Consider the following 8,822-nt stretch of genomic DNA (forward strand, 5'->3'; position numbering starts at 1 on the left):
AGGACCTCTGGAAGAGCAGTCAGTGCTCTTAACCTCTGAGCCATCTCTCCAGCCCCTTGTGTATGGGTGTTTTTTTTTTTTTTTTTTTTTTTTGGTTTTTCGAGACAGGGTCTCTCTGTGTAGCTTTTGCGCCTTTCCTGTAGCTCACTTGGTAGACCAGGCTGGCCTCGAACTCACAGAGATCCTCCTGGCTCTGCCTCCCGAGTGCTGGGATTAAAGGCGTGCGCCACCACCGCCCGGCTCCATTTTTTTCCAGTTGTAGAAAATCAAAACACTCAGGCAGTGGCTCATCAATTGTCTGAGGATTGTGGAGAAGGAGAGAAGAACTGATTGAGAATTATCAATGGAAGCTTCCCATGGTGGCTGGGGGTACTGGAAATATACAGCAACCTACTTGCATAATTTCTTGGGTGTACATGTCAAAGTGAACCAACTATATTTAAGTAGATACAGTTCATGTTATCTAAATGTGTTTGGAAGTTAAAGTTAATAAAAAATACATTAAAATTAGCAAAAAAATATTAGCAAAGAACAAATATGGTAATCAATGGAGTTACCACAAGTAACGAATGAAGAAATTTAAACTAGGCAGTGATGCTTGAGAGAAATGAACTATAGCTAAGGACTACTTTCTGACCACTGTTGTCAGGACTTTTTCAGTTGGCCAATAGAGGTATCCACAAAATTAAAAAAAAAAGTAAACTGTGTTCTTAGTTACATTTAGTATTTCAGTTTTTAAAGCTTCATTTGTTTTCTTTCTATAGTCTCTTAACTATGCTTATTCATCTCTTTAGTTTGAAGTATTGCTTCTGGTATTTTTTATAGATCTGGTTTGGTGGACATACATTTTTTTATTTGTTTATTATTTATTTTTGTTTTTACAACTGACCAAAGTTTCCCCTTCTTTCTCTCCACTCAGTCCCTCCCCTACTTCTTCTCCCTCCATCTCCCCTCCCCTCACCCCATCTACTCCTCCTCCTCTGTTTCTCTTCAGAAAAGGGTGTTTCCCATGGATATCAGCCAGACATGGTATATTGTTTCAGTAAGACCAGGCACCTCCTCTCCTATTAAGGCTGGAGGAGGCAATACAGTAGGAGAAAAGGGTCCTAAAAGCCAGCAATAGAGTCAGAGGCAGCCCCTGCTCCCACTGTTAGGAGTCCCACAAGAAGACCAATTACACAACTGTAGCATATATGCAGAGAGCCTAAGTTGATCCCATGCAGGCTTCCTGGTGGTTGTTTCAGTCTCCGTGAGCCTCTATAAGCACCAGTTAGTTGGTTCTGTGTTTCTTTTCTTTTTCTTTTTTTGTGGTGCCCATAATTGCACTGGCTCCTACAATCACTTTCCCCGTCTTCTGCAGCATTCTCCAAGCTCTGCCTAATGTTTGTTTGGCTGTGGGTCTCTGCATCTGTCCCTATCAGTAGCTGGGTGAAGCCTCTCTGACGGTGATTGGACTAGGTACCAATCTATGAGTATAGCAGAATAGTATTAGGAGTCTTTATTTATTTTTTTTTTTGCCAGTGTGTTTGGTTCTATGCCAGGTCTCTGGGCTATCCTGCCTTCAGGTCCTGGCCCTCAAGGGTGAGCTCTTTCTCACCCTTGAGGGACAGGTAGGGGTCTTAAGCTGAGCCAGTCATTGCTTGGTCACTCCCATAATTTCTGTGCCAACTTTACCTCAACACATCTTGTAGGCAAGACAAATTGTAGATTGAAGGCTTTGTAGCTGGGTTGATGTCCCGTCCCTCCTCTGGAAGTCTTGCCTGGTTACAGGAGATGGCCAGTTTAGGCTCCATTTTCCCCATTGCTAGGAGTCTCAGTTAGGGTCACCCTCATGGGTTGCTGAGGATTTCCATTGCACTAGGTTTCTAGCTCATCCAAGAGATGCCCCAAGATTCCATTTGTCTCTGTAGTGACCCACAGAGACTTCCTAGTGAGACCTTCCTCAAGGTCAGAGAATCTGGACTTGCTTTACCCAGCAGGGCTGCATAATGGAATGATTTAGCCAGGGGCAAGGTTACCAGGTGTTTGGAAGGGTCTACACTTGTTGGTACTTTGTGCTTTGATCTCACAAGGGGGAGGTCTTTTGCCTTTTCCTTGGCATATTATAAAAAGCTCTTTTGAATAAACCTCAGGGTGACTGAGCATTGACCCAGGGCCCTCCTGAAGCTATCCTGTGTCTCTGTTTTTATCTGTCTCTGTCTTTATCTCTGTCTCTGCCTATATTTCTATCTAATACTTCCTCATTCCCCTCTCTTTCACCCAAGAACCCTTTGACAGGTTGGAGCTGGCAGACTGACAGACTCCCCAGTACTCTCTCCCTGCATATTCTCCTGACCTGATCCCTCCTATTCCCATCCCTTTCTCTGGACCCCTCCCCCCATCCAATGACTATGTCTATTCTATTTCCCCTTCACAGTGAGATTCAGGACATAGAATTTTTTTATGCTATTTGCATCATGGGAAGTTTCTTTATTCTTCAACTGTGGCAGATAATTTTGCTGGGTATAGATCGGCCATCATGGTCTTTTAGGACTTGGAATTCATTGCTCCAAGCTTTTCTGGCTTTCAAAGTTTCCACTTTTCCTTATATATGATTTGTGATTTTTTTCCTCTTGAAGCTTTTAATAGTCTATATTTTACATATTTAGTATTTTAACTGTGATGTGGCATGTGAGCTTTTTTATGGTACTGTCTATTTGGTGTTTGTGTGCTTCTTGTATTTGTATGAGTGTGCTTTTCCTTAGTTTGGGGGAGATTTTTTTTTATTTTGTTGAAGATATTGTCTATGCCAGTGACTTGGTATTCTTTTTTTCACCTGTGCCTATAATTTGAAGATTTGATTTTTATCATGATGTTCCACAGTTCCTACAGGTTCCTTTCATGTGATTTAAAGATTTTAAATATTCATTGCTTATGTTGTCTAATTCCTCTACTTTATCTTCAAGTACTGATATTCTTTCTACTTCTTAGTCCATTCTACTTATAAGGCTTTCCCCAGAGTCTCCTAATTGGGTTTTGAATTTTTTCAATTCCATTTTCACTTTTGCTTGAGTTTCTTTAATGTTTTTCTTTTGGCTAAATACAATTTTCAAATCCTGAATTGTTTTCACACTTCATTCAGCCATATGTTTGTGTTTTTCAGGCATTGACTGCTATTCTTCTTAAATTCACTGAGGTTAGGGTTCTGGAGAACTTCCTAGAGTTCTTTGATGAAGTTTATCATTGTTCTTTTTAAGTTCTGTGTTCTGGAGATCATTTAGGTAATTCTGGATCCATGACATGTGTGGTGGTTACAAGGTCTGTGGTAGTAAAGAAGGACATGGGATTAGGAAAGTATAGCATGCATTTTAATATGTTTCAGTATTTTTACATTGTAGAAATAATAGATCATAAGTGAATTAGTAAATTGAAGGCTCTGAAATTCTAGATTTGACATGTCTGATAAAGTAAGGAGAGAAGTCTGTAAACCTCAAATTGATAAGCATCAAATAATAATTATCCAAAAAAGGCTTTATCTTTTATTGCTTGGAATACACACACACACACACACACACACACACACACACACACACACACACACACACAATGTGTTTTGACTCTTCTCTGTCTCCCAACTACTTGTCTCTCCAATGTCATATGTGTTTTTTTTTTAACCCACTGAATTTATTTAGTCCTGCCTGTATGTGCATGGGTGTAGGATCATCTGGTGCATAGGTAGCAACTGGGACACACATACCGAGTTCTATCCTAGGAGAATGAGTAGAAAAATGCTAGCAGCGAAGTAGAAAAGGATCTTTGGAAATCAATATGGTGCTTTCTTAAAAAACTGGGAATCAATCTCCCCCAAGACCTAGCTATACCACTTTTGGGCATATACCCAAGGAATGCTCAATTATACCACAAGGGTACTTGCTCAGCTATGTTCATATCAGCATTGTTTATAATAGCCAGAACCTGGAAACAACCTAGATGCCCTTCAACTGAAGAATGGATAAATAAAATGTGGTACATATACACAATGGAATACTACTCAGCAGAGAAAAACATGACATCATGAGGTGTCATGAGCAGGCAAATGGATGGATCTAGAAAAAAATCATTCTGAGTGAGGTAACCCAGACTCAGAAAGACAAACATGGTATGTACTCACTCATAGGAGGATACTAGATGTAAAACAAAGTTGACTAGACTGCTACTCACAACTCCAGGGAGGTTACCTAGAAAACAGGACCCCAAGAAAGACACAGGGATCACCCAATGACAGAGAAATGGATGAGATCTACATAAACAACATAGACGTGAGTGGGAGTAATAAAGGGCAAGGGTCGAGGGAAAGAGAGCTTAGGGGAGCGGGAGATCCCAGCTGGATCAAGAACAGAGAGGGAGAACAAGGAATAAAAGACCATGATAAATGAAGACCACATGAGAATAGGAAGAAGCAAAATGCTAGAGAGGTCCACAGAAATCCACAAAGATACCCCCACAATAGACTGCTGACAATGGTCAAGAGACAACCGGAACTGACCTACTCTGATGATAGGATGACCAGACATCCTAATTGTCATGCTAGAAACCCCATCCAATGACTGAGGGAACCAGATGCAGAGATCCACCATCAGGCCCCAGGTGGAGCTCTAGGAGTCCAATTGGCGAGAAAGAGGAGGGTTTGTATGAGCGAGAATTGTTGAGACCAAGGTTGGAAAAAGCACAGGGACAAATATCCAAACTAAAGGAAACACATGAACTATGAACCAATAGCTGAGGAGCCCCCAACTGGCTCAGGCCCTTCGGATAAATAAGACAGTTGATTAGCTTGATCTGCTTCGGAGGCATCCAGACAGTGGGACCAGGTCCTGTCCTCAGTGCATGAACTGGTTGTTTGGATCCTGGGGCTTATACAGGGACACTTGGCTCAGCCTGGGAGGAGGGGACTGGACCTGCCTGGACTGAATCTACCAGGTTGAACTCAATCCTCGGGGGAGTCTTTGCCCTGGAGGAGATGGGAATGCGGGTGGGCTGGGGGGAGGGTGGGGGGGCGCTGGAGAAGGGAGAACAAGGGAATCTGTGGCTGATATGTAAAATTAAATTTAATAAATATATTTTAAAAAAATGCTAGCAGCGAAGTAGAAAAGGATCTTACTTACATAGTGCAACTCTGAGTTCTTGCTGTGGTCCAGAATTCATGTAACAGTAAAGACACTTATAAACAAAACTAAGCTATATAGTTATCTCAAGAATAAAGAGCTAGGGTGGGGCGGAGGGAAGGGGATTGACCAAGAGCCTCCTTGGAGCAGTGTAGTGTGCAAAGTACAGAGGTAAAAGATTTTTGGAAGTTACTGCAGTTGATTTGGTGTTTTGTGCCTATAATCCCAGCTATTCTACTCTGGAGACTGACTCAGGAGAATTGGAAGTTCAATGTCTACCTGAGTTGCAGAGTAAGTGAAAGGTTAGCTGGGACACGGTTAGACTTGTCTCAAAATAAAAAGAAAAATGAGATGGTGGATTGTCTTCATTAGGGTTTCTCTGGCTGCAATGAAAAGCCATGACCAAAAACAACTTGGAGAGAAAAGAGTTTATTTCACTCACAGTTCCAGATAACAGTTTGTCATCCAAAGCAGTGTGGGCAGGAACTCACACAGGGTGGGAGCCTAAAGGCATGAGCTGATACAGAAGCTGTGGAGTGGTGCTATTTACTGGCTTGTTCAGCTTGCTTTTTTTTTTTTTTTAATAGAACCCAGGACAACCACCCCAGTGATGGCATTACCCATAATAGCCTGGGCGCCCTTCCTCATCAATCACTAATTAAGAAACTGCCCTACAGGCTTGCCTACAGCCTGGTCTTACGGAGGCATTTTCTCAAAACGAGACTCCCTCCTCTCTAATGACTCTAGCTTGTGTCAAATTGGCATAAAATTAGCCAGTGCATGGATTTAGCTCAGCATTAGAGTGCTTGCCTAGTATGTGTTATTCTCAGTCCCTAGTATCACCACCACCACCACCACCACCACCAATGATGTTGCTTCTGTGGGTTGTGGACTGGACTTGCTGATTGTTCTTGAGTAAACCAAGTTTGGGATGCCCCTTAAATTCCTCTTAATTGGCCTTGGCTTTCTGGCACTTGTCTCCCTGTAGAGATTGAGCCATACAAAAACCCTGAACTGGCCAAAGTAGTTACAGCTTCTACTGATATATTAGCCACGTTCATGGCACTTTAGGAAATGCAAAACAAATTCAAATGTGCTTCATTAGAGTTAGTATAACAAGGTAAGTACAAAATATTGTTTTTCCCCTCAGGCCTTCAGGCTACAACCTGTTGTTAGTAAAGCAAATGTAGCTATGAAAAGAGTATTTTTCTTGCCTGTAGCACAGACTTTCAGCTCTTATTTTAATTGGAGCTGTGCATTTGAATATTCATAAGCATACATCACAAGCTCACAAACCAAGATGGTTTTCTGTGTAGGATGCCCACCAGAAACAAGGTCACCATTTATTTGAAAAAGACAATATGGCATGTAGGATGAGATGAGGTTATGGCAACACAATTTTCCTGACCCTAAATGGGCTGTGTTCTGACACATGGCCTGCTAAGACAAAATATTTTAAATCAGCAGAGTTCTGGAAAATCCAGGACATATGGCTGCCTTAGCTTTAGAACTAAAATATGATCTTTTCAGTGAATTAAACAGTATTATCCCAGTATATTTGTAGATTCCTTGACTTATGAATTCAGCTACTTCCTGGCAAAGTATAGAAGCCCTTCAGTGTTTTTTCAGCCTCCTTAAGGATTCCATTCTCTCTGGTAGCCATCTTTAACATTTCTAAACAACGTTACTACTGTATGTGAGGAGTTGCCACACTTTTTCATATGTGTGTTCCTCTTGGTCAAGCAGTCTTCCCTCGTTGATAACTCCCTCAGGCTCACCTTATATACTTAGTATCTTAGGGTAGATAGAGCACTTACATTACTTACTGCCCTTGTTTTGTCCCATGCTTCCTCTGTCCCTAAAGCTGACTCTGTATCACTGCAAACTTCTAGCAGGGTATATTAAACACTGTGATTGATTTGTTGTTGTTTGGTGTGGAGACAGTAAGCTGTTTGAGGTAAGGTTTTTTTCTCCTTCCCTCTCTCTTTTGTTTTTTAGTTCATTTGTTCATTCATTCATTCTTTGAGAATAGGGTCTCATTTAGTCCAGTGCCTGGCTTCAGAACTTCCTATGTAACCAAACATGACCTTCAATAGCTGATCCCACTGCCTCCACCTCCCAAGTGCTGGAATTTTAGGTAGGCACCAGAACTAACCCACCAGGATTGCTTCTTAAAAAGAGTTCCTCTCTGCTTCTTGTCAAGGTGCTTGATGCCCTACACAGTCACAAATTTATTAAAGAATCAAGGAACAGTTGGGTGAGTAAGTGAATAAGATGGTGGAAGACTGTTGTGACTGTTGTAATTATATTGTCTTAAAGGAATTAAGACTTAAGAACACGTTTGTGTGTGTGTGTGCCTGTGTGCATGCACACACACCCATTGAAGCTATAGCAGACAATGGGATCATGAATGAGAGTTTGTAAAGGAAAAGAAGAAAAGTTTCACAGGCTTGGAGGGTTAGAAGGGAAAGGTACATAAAAAGAGATGCTGAAGACCCACAGGTACTACAGTGAGGAATGTGTTTGTGGTATAAAGGAGGGAGTCTCCAGTGGGACATCTGGAGGGGTTGGAAGTACTGGATACACTGAATTAAAAAGTATTAATGTACACTCCCTACAACAGCAAAGTGGGAAGATCAGAAAAACACCAAGTGCTGGTGAGGATACAGCAGTTAGAGCTCTCATACCCCACCAGTGTGAGTGGAAGCTGTTAGTGTCTTTAATTTTGAAGCTGTCCTCAGATTCCACCTCCATTATAAACCCAGCAGAAACACACACACACACACACACACACACACACACACACACACACATATTTATTGAAAGATCACACTCTCACATAGTGAGATATTTGTAGCACCACTATAAAAAATACCACTGGGTGGGAAGTTGCCCAAATGTTTAGCATATACATATGATAATAAATAAATCATAGCATATACAGGTAATAGAAAACAGGAGCAAGAATGAGTGAACTACACATATAGGCATCATGAATCAACAGGTCCAACATCTGATAAAAGCAGGGAAACACAAAAAGGTACATTCTGTACATTTATTTTAGAGCACTTCTAAATGGCAACGTCAAGTGGTGGTTTCAGAAGCCAGGGTGGCAGTTAGTGAATGGTGGGGTGGGGTACTCCAGGGAGTAGGAAGGAACAATGGAATCTGGAAGTCTGGTAATGTTCTGTTCTTAGTCTTTGTGCTAGTACATAGGTATGCTCAGTTTGTATGTGTTCTTTTGACTCTTCACTAATTTCTTATTTTGCTACTGCATAATTTTTTAGTACATTTAAGAAAGCAGTAAGAGTTCAGTAAGTAATGTAGTAAAATAATATCCTAATGATCTGACTTAAGGATATTTTTTTTTTACTAGTGATTAATTATTTCTGCAGAAAGGAAAACCATTAATGGGATGGGAGAGGATATGTAAAGATTTGTGTCTAATCTGGAGGACATATTAAAAGGAGCCATTAAAGGCACAGTTGGGTGGGGGAAGAGAAGTGTCTTGTTTCACAGTTTTCCCTTTGGGCTCTTGGGTTAAGCCAAAGGATATTTGCAAGGTGTCAGGAGGCAGAAGTTTGTTAGGAGAGAAGAGGAATGAAGAAATAAAGTCCAAGAGAAGGTGTGAAGAAGGGATCAGGGACAGAGGCAGCATATATGGGCTTTATAAGGGGA

The sequence above is a fragment of the Peromyscus maniculatus genome, chromosome 9, assembly GCF_049852395.1.
Source record: "Peromyscus maniculatus bairdii isolate BWxNUB_F1_BW_parent chromosome 9, HU_Pman_BW_mat_3.1, whole genome shotgun sequence".
Taxonomy (NCBI): Eukaryota; Metazoa; Chordata; class Mammalia; order Rodentia; family Cricetidae; genus Peromyscus; species Peromyscus maniculatus.